Here is a 13,018-nt window from a genome sequence, read left to right as displayed (position 1 = left end):
GAGCAAAGGGTCTGAATACTTAGGACCATGTGATATTTCAGTTTTTCTTTTTTAATAAATCTGCAAAAATGTCAACAATTCTGTGTTTTTCTGTCAATATGGGGTGCTGTGTGTACATTAATGAGGAAAAAAATGAACTTAAATGATTTTAGCAAATGGCTGCAATATAACAAAGAGTGAAAAATTTAAAGGGGTCTGAATACTTTCCGTCCCCACTGTATATCTATATCTATATTTATATATATTTTTAAATTTAGCTGTTTATTTTTATGCCATTATCATAACCCACCACATAAAAAAAAACCTGTAAAATAAACTCTACTCCTGACGATCGTGGTGATACCACATCTGTGTGCCTTATTTCTTCCTTGTACTCCTAGTAGGGCTAAGAAACATACTACGCAGTTTGTTTTTTGTTTACCTAAACACTAAAACTAAATATAAAACCTTTTTTCCAACCTAAAATAAACTGACCCTAACAATGCCACTACCTGACTGTCAGGGAATTCCTGTGAAACGTTTGGCTCATAGATATGCGCATGCGCGCACAAATCGTCACAGAAGGGAGTACGCATGTGCACGGGAATGTGTGCACAAGGTATCTTGGCACCAGACGGTCTATTTAAGGAGGACTCTGTCTGTGCTTTAATGCTGACTGGTCTTCAGCTGTTCCCTGAGTCCTGTGTACTTCCGATATGTTTCTGTGGTTGCTGACCCGGCTTACTCCTGACCTGATCTCGGATTCTGTTATCTTGCTTTTCCTCCTGACCCGGCTCGCTCCTGACTTTGGCTCTGTTCCCAATTCTGTACCTCGCTGCCCGCATGTTGATGACCCTGGCTATCCTGCGACCACACTCCTGCCTGCTGACCCTGGCTTCCTGGCTCATGCGAGTGCTTGCCAAGCTGTCTGCGATTACAGTCCTGCGACCTGCTGTGAGTTCCTGCTGCAAGCCCGCCCGAAGCTCAACCCTACCTTACGTCCCATTCCTGCAGTAAAAGCGGAGTGCTTCCTTAACCTCAGCTGAACTACGGTGCATGGCTACTGCTCCTGATCTGATGTTTTTTCTGTCTTCCGGGAATCGCATCTCCAGCTGCAAGTTTCTACACCTACAGGTTCCTCCTGTCCTTCGGCTCCCTCTGTTGCACTCTCAGTGGGACCTGGGTTGGAGATACAAGAGAGGCCGACCTCGTCATTTCAGTCTCACTTCAGGTACGTGACACTGACACTACTGCTACCTGGAATTGATCCTGACACTTTCACTGGCACACAATTGACACATATTCCTGCCCGCATTTCCATAAACGCCAAAAAAGGGCTGTTGCGCCAGAAACGCGCTAAAAGGTGGGGTGCAAAATGTGTCCCTCACATGTAAATTATGCCTTACAATGCCACTAATTGACAAAAACACTGACACTAACACATACTGATGCCCCGTACACACGAGCGGAAATTCCGCCAGCAAAAGTCCGATGAGAGCTTTTGGTCGGAAATTGCGACCGTGTGTATGCTCCATTGGACTTTTGCTGGCAAAATTCCAGCCAGCAAAAGATTGAGAGCAGGTTCTCTATTTTTTGGTTGGAAAAAGTTCCTATCCGAAAATGCGTTCATCTGTATGCAATTCGGACGCGCAAAAAATCACGCATGCTCGGAAACAATTCAACGCATGCTCGAAAGCATTGAACTTCATTTTCTTGGCTTGTCGTAGTGTTGTATGTCACCGCATTCTTGACGGACGAAAGTTCCGAGAACTTTTGTGTGACCGTGTGTATGCAAGGCAAGCTTGAGTGCAATTTCGTCGGAAAAAACATCCAAGTTTTTTTCAACGGAAATTCCGCTCATGTGTACGGGGCATAACACTCACTATACTAAATCAAGTCCTGATCTAGCTAAACTTTATTTTATTTTTTTTTGTACAGACTTCTCCTCTAGCAGATACAAGTATCTTTTCCCCATCACAGAGGAGAAACAACACGGGGCGGGCTATTGAGTGAATGATCACTGTGATATCCAGTCACAGTCTATCATGGTGAATATGTAATTGAGAGCTGGTTCTCACAGTTCCCAATTGTTATACAAGAACGGAAGCTGTCACCAAAATCTCGGTCTCAGTGCTGGGAGCACCCAATCGAGCACACTTTCAGCACAAACACAGGAACACATGTAAAAGACCACTTCCTTGATGCCACATAAAAGTGTTATGCGGGTGTGAACAGGTTAAAAAAGTCAACCTGATGACAGAACGCTTCAGGCTGTTATTTTGTTTTCAAACTGTACAACTGGTTTCTGTGCTTGTGCAGGAGTGATGTCATCCTACCCTGGCCAATAAATATGGCTGGAGACCGCAGAAAAAGCTGACATTGCTGGTAAGGGACAGGGACCTTTGAAGGGAAGATAAGTAAACTCCTTTTAGTTCCACTTTAATACAAAGGAGTCATTACATCTTGACATTTTCCTAATGAAATTGTTACATGCAGATTGGAAAGCAACAAATAAAGAAACCAAATATAGGGAAGTGCAAGTCATATAATGGCAGACAAGCCCAAAGACCGCAGACCCTGAAAATCAAAGGTTTACTAAAACAGGAAAGTAAAAGCTAAAGGAGGCCTTCCTCTGCACTATCGGGCTCACCAGTCAGGTACGTGAGAACTTGACACATACAAAGCATGGAGTTAAATGATTTTTCATCAGAGGATGTTATGGATGATGAGTCACTTGCTACAGTGTTGGCACTGGGTCATAGTGGGAACACAGGGTTAATCTCTGGGGAACACAGGGCTAATCTCTGGGGAACACAGGGCTAACCTTAGGAAAACACAGGCCTAATCTCTGGGGAACACAGGCCTAACCTCTGGGGAACACAGGGTTAACCTCTGGGGAACACAGGGCTAATCTCTGGGGAACACAGGGCTAACCTTAGGAAAACACAGGCCTAACCTCTAGGGAACACAGGCCTAACCTCTAGGGAACACAGGCCTAACCTCTGGGGAAAGGCCTAACCTCTGGGGAACACAGGCCTAACCTCTGGGGAAAGGCCTAACCTCTGGGGAACACAGGCCTAACCTCTGGGGAAAGGCCTAACCTCTGGGGAACACAGGCCTAACCTCTAGGGAACACAGGCCTAACCTCTGGGGAAAGGCCTAACCTCTGGGGAACACAGGCCTAACCTCTGGGGAACACAGGCATAACCTCTGGGGAACACAGGGCTAATCTCTGGGGAACACAGGCATAACCTCTGGGGAACACAGGGCTAATCTCTGGGGAACACAGGGCTAATCTCTGGGGAACACAGGCATAACCTCTGGGGAACACAGGGCTAATCTCTGGGGAACACAGGCATAACCTCTGGGGAACACAGGCATAACCTCTGGGGAACACAGGGCTAATCTCTGGGGAACACAGGCATAACCTCTGGGGAACACAGGGCTAATCTCTGGGGAACACAGGGCTAATCTCTGGGGAACACAGGCCTAACCTCTGGGGAACACAGGGCTAATCTCTGGGGAACACAGGCCTAACCTCTGGGGAACACAGGCATAACCTCTGGGGAACACAGGCATAACCTCTGGGGAACACAGGGCTAACCTCTGGGGAACACAGGGCTAACCTCTGGGGAACACAGGGCTAACCCAGGGCTGGTCCTGGCCGGGGTGCAGTGCACCCGGGCGCCACAGAGGTGGGGGCGCCGGGGTGCAGTGCACCCGGGCGCCACAGAGGTGGGGGCGCTGAAGCGCCAGAGTGCTCCCCTCCCTCCTCCTCCTCCTCTCCATGTCTGTAGGCGGCTCTTTCCGCCGGTCACCGCAGCCGCCGCCGTCGCTGTGTCTCTTGTCGAAGCCCAGCCATCCCCCCTCCCTCCTCCTGTCAGAGGAGGGGAGCGGAACCAGCCACAGATCGTAGCGGCTGTGTCTCTGTGTGCAGAGAGAGCAGCCACGCAGTGACGTCATGGGGGGGGGGGGGGGCGGTCCGTTCCTGACGTGTTCCAGCTCTCCTCCTCCTGTGTAACTCCTGCCTGCTGCCCAAGCCTGACACGCTCTGTTCTCCACCCGGGCGGCGCGGCTGCACACTGTCCTGTCCTCTCCAGCTGCCGCCCGGGTGTTTTTTAATTAGCTCAATGGAGGGGGGGCTGCTTTGTCAGGGGTCTATACTAATAGAGGGGGGTTTGTCCTGGGGGGGTCTATTCTAATGAAGGAGGGGTTGTCCTGGGGGGGTCTATTCTAATGAAGGGGGGTTGTCCTGGGGGGGTCTATACTAATGAAGGGGGGTTGTCCTGGGGGGTCTATACTAATGAAGGGGGGGTTGTCCTGGGGGGGGTCTTTATTATTGGAGGGGGGTGGTTTGTCTTGGGGGGTCTGTACTAATGGAGGGGGGTGGTTTGTTCTGGGGGGGTCTGTACTAATGTAGGGGGGTGGTTTGTTCTGGGGGGGTCTGTACTAATGTAGGGGGGTGGTTTGTCCCGGGGGTCTGTACTAATGGAGGGGGTGGTTTGTCCTGGGGGGTCTGTACTAATGGAGGGGGGTGGTTTGTTCTGGGGGGTCTGTACTAATGGAGGGGGGGTGGTTTGTCCGGGGAGGGGTCTGTACTAATAGAGGGGAGGTGGTTTGTTCTGGGGGGTTTGTACTAATGGAGGGGGGGTCTTTACTAATGTAGGAGGGGTGGTTTGTCCCGGGGGGTCTGTACTAATGGAGGGGGGTGGTTTGTTCTGGGGGTCTGTACTAATGAAGGGGGGTCTTTACTAATGGAGGAGGGGTGGTTTGTCCCGGGGGTCTGTACTAATGGAGGGGGGGTGGTTTGTTCTGGGGGGGTCTGTACTAATGTAGGGGGGTGGTTTGTTCTGAGGGGTCTGTACTAATGGAGGGGGGTGGTTTGTCCCTGGGGTCTGTACTAATGGAGGGGGGGGTTAGTCCCGGGGGGTCTGTACTAATGGAGGGGGTGGTTTGTCCTGGGGGTCTGTACTAATAGAGGGGCTGGTTTGTTCTGGGGGGTCTATACTAATGGACGGGGGGTGGTTTGTTTTAGAGGGGTCTGTACTAATGGAGGGGGGTGGTTTGTTTTGGGGGGTCTGTACTAATGGAGGGGGATGGTTCTGTACTAATGGAGGGGGGTGGTTTGTCCTGAGGAGGGTCTGCACTAATGGAGGGGGGTGGTTTGTTCAGGGTGGGTCTGTACTAATGGAGGAGAGGTGGTTCTGTACTAATGTGGGGGGTGGCTTGTTCTGGGGGGGTCTGTACTTATGGGGGGGTGGGTTGTCCTGAGGGGGGTCTGTAGTAATGGAGGGGTGGTTGGCTTGTTCTGAGGGGGGTCTATACTGATAGAGGGGGGTGTTTTGTCCTGGGGGGGTCTATACTGAGGGGGGTCTATACTGAGGGAGGGGTTTATACTTAGTGGGGGGTCTGCACTGACGGAGGGGGGTCTATACTTAGTGGAGGGGGATCTGTACTGAGGGGCGACTATAGTTGGTGGAGGGGGGGTGATACCATGTTTTACCGCACCGGGTGACACCCCTCTCCCTCTCCTCTTCGCGCGCGCTGCTGTACTAGTGAGAGGCGCACTATGTTTCTTCCCCCCGCCTTCATATCGGTCAGGGAAGAAAAAAAAAAGGAGCAAAGAGGAGGATTGTGGGACATGTAGTCCCAAGTACTGGCAGCCCCACTGTAACACGGACACTGCAGCCCACACAGCATGCTCAGCTGAATGGGAGAGAGAGAGAGAGCCAGGAGTCTGGGAAAGCTTTTAGGGAAGTGCACCCAGGACCCCAGAGGGAGAGGACAGTGCTGAGGGAACACCATCAAAGAGAGAACCCTGCTGACCTGTGCCACCAGAGGGAAAGCCACACAGCCTGGCGCCATCCTTAGTGGAGAAAGGAATGGAGTCATTGCCAGAATACATATCTGGGTGCTACTCAGCGGACTCGCCACGGGCAATTCAGTGTGAGCTGACTCCCGATCAGAGGAACCGTTGTTGCTGTTGCTGGGTCAGGTGAGAGGGCCGATCGGCCATTATCTACTAATGTCCATAGGAACTGCAGTCTCTGGTCATCTCCTGTACTATGTCTGCAGTCTCTGATCATCTCCTGTACTATGTCTGCAGTCTCTGATCATCTCCTGTACTATGTCTGCAGTCTCTGATCACCTCCTGTATTATGTCTGCACTCTCTGACCATCTCTTGTATCATGTCTGCAGTCTCTGATCATCTCCTGTACTATGTCTGCAGTCTCTGGTCATCTCCTGTACTATGTCTGCAGTCTCTGATCATCTCCTGTACTATGTCTGCAGTCTCTGACCATCTCTTGTATCATGTCTGCAGTCTCTGATCATCTCCTGTACTATGTCTGCAGTCTCTGATCATCTCCTGTAATATGTCTGCAGTCTCTGATCATCTCCTGTACTATGTCTGCAGTCTCTGACCATCTCCTGTATTATGTCTGCAGTCTCTGACCATCTCTTGTATCATGTCTGCAGTCTCTGACCATCTCTTGTATCATGTCTGCAGTCTCTGACCATCTCTTGTATCATGTCTGCAGTCTCTCTCTTTTATGGATGATGAGTCACTTGCTACAGTGTTGGCACTGGGTCATAGTGGGAACACAGGGTTAATCTCTGGGGAACACAGGGCTAACTTTAGGGGAACACAGGCCTAACCTCTGGGGAACACAGGGGGTCTGGCTGCTAGCATCTAGACACATTGCTTGATCACCAAACAAAGTGCGTGTTTAACCTTCAAGACAGCGATCTGTGATCGGCTGGAAGTCATCGGCTGCACACAGAGGGAAAGACCTGGTGCTGGAGACAGCTACAGGTGAATGAGGCAACACAATAGACAGCATGGGAGATTTACTCCATCCACACTCCCCAATGGCGACACAGGAATAAAAAAACTGATAGAGGTATTAACGCTTTCACATTCTATCTAAAACTAAAAAAGAAAAAAACTTTTGGCTTTACATAAACTGTAATAACTGTAAGAAGTGGGGAAAAAAAAAAAACTTTGTCCTGAGGGTAATAATGATTACAAGGTATAATGTAGATGGCAAATGCTATCACACATACAGGAAAAGTTTTGTAACTATAGTACAAAGCCCAACAAAATACTTACTGAACCCTGAGAATAGAAGGATTGTTGCTCCATACAGAATATTAACTGCCTTCATCTTCAAGTGTGTGACCGCACTGCTTTCTCTTGTAGAAAGAGATGATTTTCTACAGAAAATAACCGTTTACTGTCTCCAGAATTAACAAGATTTCCTCATCTCAAACCCACAACATTTGCATCCGTGTGAACCATCTCGCAAACAAACCCCCCCCCCCCTCACTCGCACCGCTGCCATCAAGACAACTACACCCCCCCTCACAAAAGGGACGGGGGTCCGTGATCCATCTCCTGGCCGACCATTAAGTGGGTCTCAGGAGCTGCTCCCTGATTGGCAGGGAGGAGAATCATGAAGACAATAGCGAATATTAATTCACTATCGTCACACAAGTGGGTGGCATTAGGGGGGGAGGGCGCAGTGCTCTGCAACCCGAGTCCACCCTTTTTGGAAGCCAATTAGAGCCTCCAGGTCTAATCACGTGCTTTAAAAGAAAACCCCATTGGAATCCATACTTCCAGCGTCCTGCATGGATATTGGGGGTGGTGTTCCTGCGCCCCCTATGGATGGCACCCAAGCCTAATTTTGCAACTTTGACCTGTGTTAGCATAACTGTACATACAATCACAACCACTATCCAGGTGTCCAGATGGATTATACCATGTGTCTTTCAGGACAGATTGGGCTTTCATTTGGTTTTAAATGATAATTGATATCTCCTGACTTGTTTTATTATCAAAGCAAAACTGGCCCAAAATAAAAAAAAAAATAAAGAAAACGTTTTTAAAAGTAGCACTTTATTTTTATCCTATTACCATGGCCCACCACCAAATAAAACCCACTAGATCAATTCTCCTACTCCCGACAATCGCAGCGATACCGCATACACTCTATTACCAAAAGTATTGGGACTACCTTTACACGCACATGAACTGTAATGTCTGTAGGGTTCAATATTGAGTTGGCCCACCCTTTACAGCTATAAAAGCTTCAACTCTTCTGGGAAGGCTGTCCACAAGGTTTAGGAGTGTGTCTATGGGAATGTTTGATCATTCTTCCAGAAGTGCATTTGTGAGGTCAGGCACTGATGTTGGATGAGAAGGCCTGGCTCGCAGTCTGCACTCAAATTCATCCCAAAGGTGTTCTATCGGGTTGAGGTCAGGACTCTGTGCAGGCCAGTCAAGTTCCTCCACCCCAAACTCGCTCATCCATGTCTTTATGGACCTTGCTTTGTGCACTGGTCCAAATCATTTGGTGGAGGGGGGATTATGGTGTGGGGGTTGTTTTTCAGGGGTTGGGCTTGGCCCCTTAGTTCCAGTGAAGGGAACTCTTAAGGCATCAGCATACCAAGACATTTTTGACAATTTCATGCTCCCAACTTTGTGGAAACAGTTTGGGGATGGCCCCTTCCTGACTACGCATAAGTGCACAAATCAAGGTCCATAAAGACATAGATGAGCAGGTTTGGGGTGGAGGAACTTGACTGGCCTGCACAGAGTCCTGACCTCAACACCTTTGGGATGAATTAGAGTGGAGACTGTGAGCCAGGCCTTCTCGTCCAACATCAGTGCCTGACCTCATTAATGCTCTTCTGGAAGAATGGTCAAACATTCCCATAGACACACTCCTAAACCTTGTGGACAGCCTTCCCAGATGAGTTGAAGCTGTTGTAGCTGCAAAGGGTGTGGCTGCACTACTGCTGATCTCCTGAGCTCCAGAGAGGCCTACTGATCCAGGGAGCTTGATTACTCCCTATACCCAGAGTGGATGCAGGAATCTGGGGTGGACCCAGGGGAGGATCCCCCGGATGGCCAGAGTAGCGGTCCTCCCATACCAGTGTTTGAGGACCTGGGAAATGGCCCAGCTAAAGGTGAAAGCCTGTCAGCCTACAGAAAGAAGGTTTGTGCGAGGATTGCGAGAATTGCCAAGGAGGAGGAAGTACTGGCGAAGTTGAAGTTTGACTTCAAACATAAAAAAATTGCAAATGACCGGCTTCACAGTTCCAAGAGAAGACAGATGCGGCCTGAGTTAATGGCTTTGGAGGCTAAAGTGGAAAAGCAGAGTCTGCTGGTGGCCGCATTGAAAGAAACCAGCGGAGCTTTCAAGGAGAAATATGGCAATGAGGATCGCTTCCGTACAATGCGCAGAGGGACCATAGAGTCCAGTGGAGGAGAAGAATCACCAGAGTGCAAGAAAGAAAGGTCAGTGCAAAGCAAAAAAGTTTCTTCGGGCTTGGACTGTGTTTCTGGCCAGCACTCTGGAAAATCTTTACTAAGTATCAGTATGCCTGCAGAAAGTGGAGAAAGCTCTGGCACACAGGCTGCGGGTGATCAGCAGTCAGGTGTTTTGACTGCCAGTATGTCATCGGGCCAAGGAAGTTCTGTGCCCTTGTCACCGCAGCAGGAGGCTATGGAGCAAGATGATCCATCTGAGCCTGTGAAGGGAGCAGGAATGCTAAAGTTAATCACAGAAATGGAATCCCCTTTGCATGGTCGCAAGTTTGCCGTGTCTGGATCATCTGAGGATGAAGAAGAGGATAGTGATGTCCCCCCAAAACCTTTGAAACATCGGTTGGCTGAAAAAGCCGTTTCTGTTAAAGATTTCCCAATACAACATAATGGAGATGTAGTTCCTATAGATGGTGCTGTAGAGGGCAGTGGAGAGCAAGCTCATCTCCTGGCTGAGACTCCCACCTGTGTACAGAGAGCCAGTGAGGGGTGTGCAGACTCTGCTGTGAAGAGTGCTGATAAGGACATCTCTGCTGTTAGTAACCCTTTAGTTACTGGTAATGTAGATGATATTTCTGTGTCAGAAGTCTCTGTTCCATCTGTTGATAATAATGTTGTTTCTAAAGAGGGGTCTGTAACTAAAAGTGATGTGCGGGATGTTGCAAGGAGTGCAGTTATTTCTTATGCTGCAGCGGTGGCTGCACCTGTCCCAAGGGTGAGTAGGGCCAGTTATTCTGCGGTCACTAGGACTGATGTGAGTGAAGGTCAGGCCAATCTGACACCATCTGGTAGCTCCTTCAAACGCCGCAATGTGGTCCAATTGAGGTGGACTGGAGAAGGCCCCCCCCCCAAATAGGAGAGATGTGGTGGACCGTATTCTGGGGATGGGTTTTAAAGCAGAGGAGGTTTTTGCCCTTATCAGCCCAGTTGGGTCATATGAGTATGACCTCTCCTTTGTCAAGGCGGAAGGATTAGATGTCTTTTGGGAGAGGTATGAGCAGAGGTGGAAGGAGTCCCCAAAATGGGCAGGTTTGTCACCCAAAGTAGTCTCTCGCCAGCCATTATATAAGAACGTCACCATTCTAGTACGCAATGAGTCCATTCCTGCTGCGGATCTGGTGGTGTGGTTGGGGAGATATGCTGATGTCCAAGCCCCCCTGAGGAAAGTTGTAGATGATAGGGGGATATGGACAGGAGGTTGGACGGTGTTGGTAAAACTGCATGTCACAGGTAATGTTGTTAAGCACATCCCTTCGTCTGCCTTTATTGGTCGTGACAGGATTATTACTTTTTATGCAGGGCAACCAAAGTTGTGTCATCGCTGTGGTGAAAAGGGGCATTTTTCAAGCTCATGTTCTGTGCAGAAATGTTCCCTCTGTCAGGGCTCAGGGCATGTTGCAAAAGACTGCAATAGTATTCGTTGTAATCTTTGTAACAAGTTAGGTCACCCCTATAGTCTTTGTCCTGAAGCCCTCCATAATCAGCCAGAGGTGGTGGAAGAACTTCTGAGGATGGAGGAGGAGGAACGTGGGGGGCAGCAAGGGGTTGGTGGAGCTGTTTCAGCTAGTCCTGAGGACTCCCCCCAGGTGTCAGTTTCCCAGCCTGAAGGTGTAATCCCTACTGTGTCTGCTCCCCAGTCTGTGCTCCCTACTGTGTCTGTGTCTACTTCTGTTGTGTGTTCTTCCCCAGTGTTTCAAGTGCCCAGTGTTCCAAAAGTAAATAAGTCATCCAGATTGGCTGAGGCTGCCAAAGGGGCAGATTTGTGCAGATCTGAGGTGGCAGCTTCATCAGGGCCTTCCCTAAGGCAGCGTAAAACCTCTAGTGGAGGTTCTAAGGTGAAGAAGGGGGAAGTTGCCACTGCTAATAATGTAGATGAGGTCTTTCAGGGTAATGTTTCAGGGGAGGAGGGAGAGTGGACCAAGGTGGGGAGAAGGAGGAATAAGGTAGTCCTGACCTCTGCCTCCTCGGTTTCATCCTTAGAGGTAGATGATCTACCTCTGGGAAACAAGTTTGGGTCCTTATCTGAGGGGGAGCAGGAGTCTTCTAATTCCGTGTCTCAGATGGAGGAAGATGAGGTAGAGTGTTCTCTAAAGAGGTCAAGGTCTCCAGTAAGGGGGGAGGGAGCTCAGGCTAAGAAACGCCTACCTCAATCATCCTGATGGCAGTTCCCACTCCGATAAAGTTGGCAACGATTAATGTTGCCAGCATAAAATCTGTAAGGGCTCGTAATATGGCCTTATTTTTGCTCAGCGAGATGGATGCTGATATTTTATTTTTGCAAGAGACCCGGCTAAATAGACTTGCCGATGTCCACCTGGCAAAGAGGGAGTGGAGGCGTGGGCCCTCCTTCTGGTCTCTTGCGGCTGAGCCTTACAGCGGAGTTGCAGTACTTTTTACTGGCATGGTAACGTGTCGGCGGGTTATCGAGGTAGAGATTGGAAGGTGTATGGTCCTGGACGTCTCTGTGAAGGGGCATGATCTGCGTTTAATAAATATTTATGGACCACAGACTAGATGGGAGAGGAAATGCCTCTTTACAAAGATTAAGCCTTTCCTTTTTACATCTCGGCAAGTTGTCTTTGGAGGTGATTTTAACACCGTTACTAGGCCCAAAGACAGGAAAGGCTCCACTGACAGCCTGAGATATGATAGCGTTTTTCTTAATACAATAGTCAGGGAAGCAGGTCTGGAAGATGCGCATATTAAGCGTTGCCCAGACAGCACGGGGTACACATTTAGGCGAGGCAGTTGTGAGAGCAGGATAGATAGGTTTTTTTTAAAAGGGGACTCCTTTTCAGCTCCTGAGTGTCGTATGGTGGAGTTTTCTGATCACCTTTTGCTGTCTGTGATTCTCAATGCTTCAGATATACCACCTAAAGGAAAGGGTATTTGGAGGATTAATTCGGCTCTGCTGGATGACGAGGAGGTAAGACAATCTTTTGAGGATTTTTTTCAGGCTCAGGTAACCATCCTGGATTTCTGCAGCAGTAAGTCGGAGTGGTGGGAGCTGGCCAAAAGCCGGATTAGTGGGTTTTTCAAAGCCATAGGAAAAAAGAAACAGCTTGGTAAGTACATTGCCTACCAGCAGCTGCGGAGAAAACTTGATCGCCTTGTCTCGAGTGGTGGAGATTCCGGGGCAATCGCTGAGGTGAAACTTCTCCTTAGGAAGTATCAGTATGACCGGCACGCTTCTTTGGTTCTGGAAAGGGACTATGGGAAATATCACTCGCCCGACCCTTATCAGAACTGCAAACAAAGCGCAGCAGTTAAGACGGTTGTTGGGCTAAGGGATAGTACGGGCTCTTTGACGAAATCCAGGTCAGGGATCCTGGAGGTCTCAAGGTCTTTTTATGTGGATCTTCTGGGGGAGAAGTACCTCGATCGGGCAAAGATGACGAGTTTTCTGGATTCTACACCAGGTCTGGGAAATAACATTCCTCTTGCAAGTTTGACAGGGGGAATCACAGCAGAAGAGGTAGTCAAAGCTATAGATGGTCTGGCTATTAAGAAAACCCCTGGGCCAGACGGATTGACGGCTGAATTTTATAAGATTTTCAAATCCAGCTTGGTACCTTATCTTGTGGAGGTATTTAACGGCTGTCTGCAGGAGGGTTCACTCCCTCCCTCCATGAGACAATCTGCTGTGATTCTGTTGTCAAAAGGCAAGGATCCTTCGATGATTGAGAATTGGCGCCCCATTAGCCTTC

This window comes from Aquarana catesbeiana, linkage group LG01 (genome assembly GCF_042186555.1).
Source record: "Aquarana catesbeiana isolate 2022-GZ linkage group LG01, ASM4218655v1, whole genome shotgun sequence".
NCBI classification, from domain to species: Eukaryota; Metazoa; Chordata; class Amphibia; order Anura; family Ranidae; genus Aquarana; species Aquarana catesbeiana.
This window is presented reverse-complemented; position numbering follows the sequence as displayed.